General features: G+C 47.6%; 1 pseudogene; it reads right to left on the bottom strand.

The window, feature by feature from the left end:
• Positions 1–261: 261 nt before the first annotated feature.
• On the bottom strand, positions 262–2,897 carry LOC123610338 (annotated as a pseudogene).
• Positions 2,898–3,150: the final 253 nt, after the last annotated feature.

Here is a 3,150-nt window from a genome sequence, read left to right as displayed (position 1 = left end):
GAGGGAGGACCTCAGTCCTGGAAGGGATCTACCAGCCTCTGTTTCCAAATATGTACCCAAATCCACTATGGGGAGACCTGGTGAGCATCAGGATTCTTGTCCCTGCTACCCAGCACATGTGTGGCTGAGGCCATATCAAATTCCTACATCAGGTCTTCATTGAATGCCACAAAATAGCATTTGAGATGGCTGAAATCTGGTGTGGATGGTGGCAGATAGAGCCATACTCTAGTGAAAATGTCCACAAGCAAGCACCTTTGCTCAGCACAGGGTCTCATCAGGAACCTTATGCTTCTTTCCCACTTTCACAGGGGAAGGCTTCCCTATCAGCTTGCTGCCTCCTTTGCTGTTGGGGCTACTCAGCCTCCCTCTTGCCTTCTTGGCGTTGGTGGAGGGCTGCTTTGGCCCTCCCACCCAAAGCAGCCCTCCACCAATTTGGGGAGGCTGTGGAGGCCTTGCAAGACCCAGAATGAGGTACCCTCATTCTCTCCACTGCTGTCCCTTGTAGAGGAGCTCCCCTCCTCACCAGCTGCCACAGTGAAGTCTACCCTCTCTTTAGACTGCCGGTGTAGCTCCTTGAATTGGGACCAGTTAGTGGCAGATTTCCAGTCCTTATCCTACAGTGATGGAATCTGATGGAGATGATCCCCACAGCTGTGTGAGCCTCATATTTGGAGAATTCAGCCCCTGCCATCTCCCGCACAGCAGCTTTCTTTGGGTCTGGGGCGATGAAGTCAGGATAGTAAATCTTGTGTCCTTTTCATATCCTTCAGTACCAGCCCTTCCAACACCTCTCACATCACCCAATTTATCATGTTGGTCAAGTCTGAAGCTTTAGTGACTTTCTTCATTTCTGAGAACATGATCTGGTTGGGAATTTCAACCATGTTATCATGAAGAAACTTCTGCTGCTTGCACAGAGGCCTGTCCGTCAACTTGACATTGAAGTAGGTAAAACAAAAAACAAACAGGCAGACATTAGCATCCTGGAAGGCAGCTTTCTTACGCACCCCAGGAATCCCAAAGGGCAGAAGTTTGGCTGTCCTAGTGTTGATCAGGAGCACCTCAAAGTCTAAGATCATGTTGTGCCCCCAGGGAAAGCCTGGTGGATGTAGTCCTTAAGGTGGGCCACCTTGTGAGGCAAGACAGGCTTCACTATGCGGCTGAAGTAGCTGAAGTGGTCCCCATTATTATGCTCCTGGACTCACACTCCCCATCATACTTAATTTTAGACAACATGTCATTAGAGCATGTCTTTATCACATGCTTGATGGACTTGCAGGCCTCAGCCAGCAAGGGCTGCACTGGCATCATCAGTGATGGCTGGATGCTCAGAGCTTATCTCTGGCCTGGCTCCTTCTCCACCTCCTGCTCATTGCAGAGGACCTGCTACACCATGTCCTGCAGGTTGTGTGATGCTTTATAGGCAACAGGAGTCAAGGGCATCGAACACATGTTTTGCACCCAAGTTCATCCTTGGGTTATGTTTGATCAACTTGATGATGCACTTAAGGTCATTGGCTGTGTACCTGGCGGCAGTGTCCTGCAGGGCCTGTTGCTGCTCATTCTCCTTGGTGAGTTGGAGAGCTGAAGGAGGAAGTTGTCCACCTCTTGGATGTTAAGGAGACTCTTGGCACCTGGGAGGACAGACTTGCTCTGCTCAAAGAAGATTCTGGTTGTCTCTGATACCTAACCTGCTCTAGGTCTCATGCCATATCATTTGGGTTGCAGTGCAAAGTTAGGCTGAAAAGCTTTACAGTCTGCTTATTATTTAAGTTGTAAATACTCCTAATAACACCTGGCAGAAGCAGCTTAACTTTTAGGTACACGTCACTGTGGAAACCATCTCCTGCCAAACTTTTCCAAAGGAAGTTCTGGATGATCTGGGTCATCCTATTATAGCAAGAATTTTCAGCCACAATGGTGCACAACTTCCAAAACTCATGTAGCAGATCATCCTTGTGCTTGGGGTCCCATTTGCTTGAGGACAGACTTGCCTTAGGCGTCAAGCTCAAGTGGGCTTCCCCAGAGTTGTTGGGCTTGGATGAAAAACCAGAAAATTTCTGGGGATTGATATTGATGACAAATGAGGTACCTTTCATTGGACATGTCACCTGGCCAGTGGCTGTCATCTTAGCCTGGACAACAGCTTTCTTTGGTGTGCTTATTGCCTTAGAAGACAGATCTACAATGTGTTGGCTTATCTGTTCCTTCTCATTATCTTCCAGCTTCTCCCAGGCTTCCATCTTGTAAGGTCGTCAGTACTTTTTGTGGCAGCCTTGGTCCACTCCAGTTTCTCAAATGTGCATTTTTAAATGTGATACCACTTCTTCATATTCCTGCTGGACTCTGAGAAAGGATTGAGCACCACTTTGCTGATCCAGCATACACTTTTCACAATCTTTTCCTTGCGTTTTTTGCAGCCAGCCATGCCACACTTGGCATAGTCCACACAGAGCCATTGTTCAGCCATCTCACGGGCTGCTGCAGAGTCCCACATGCAACTTTGGCAAGAAAATAAGGCAGGTAGCATGTGGTCTTAAATTACCTTCCTGGAATGACAGAACAGGCTTTCATCTCTGCCCATGAAACAGATTTGTTTGTGACCAGTGGCTGAATTGTCTTATGTCAGACCAATGATGTTGTTCTTGGAATATGCACAGTTCTTTTCAGCTGAGAGCAGGGAGCTTTGGTGGGAAGAGGATCTTGAAAGCCAAAATCCTACATCTCACAGGATGGTTGGGAAAATTAAAATAAGTCCATGGATGGGCTGGCCGGCGGGGGGGTGGTTCTGAACTCTCTGCCTTCCCCCTCCTCCAGTGCACACCGCAGGCCTCAGACCAGGCACCTGCAGGCCACAAGTGCCACTTCAGTTGTCTGTAGTCATTTGATTTCATTAATGGGGTTAAGGCAATTCAGTGAGGAAAATACACTTTTTCAAGAAACAGTGCTGGATATACAAATGCAAAGAAACAAAACAAAACAAAAAAAAAACTTTCACTTCACACTAAATGTATTAATGTGGATCATAGAGCTAAATGTAAGATCCAAAATGACATGGGGGGCACCTGGGTGGCTCAGTTGGTTAAGCATCTGACTTTGGCTCAGGTCATGATCTCACAGTCTGTGAGTTCGAGCCCCGCGTCAGGC

The sequence above is a fragment of the Leopardus geoffroyi genome, chromosome C2 (genome assembly GCF_018350155.1).
Source record: "Leopardus geoffroyi isolate Oge1 chromosome C2, O.geoffroyi_Oge1_pat1.0, whole genome shotgun sequence".
NCBI classification, from domain to species: domain Eukaryota; kingdom Metazoa; phylum Chordata; class Mammalia; order Carnivora; family Felidae; genus Leopardus; species Leopardus geoffroyi.
The sequence above is the reverse complement of the archived record's forward strand: the minus strand, read 5'-3'. Positions and strand labels throughout refer to the sequence as shown.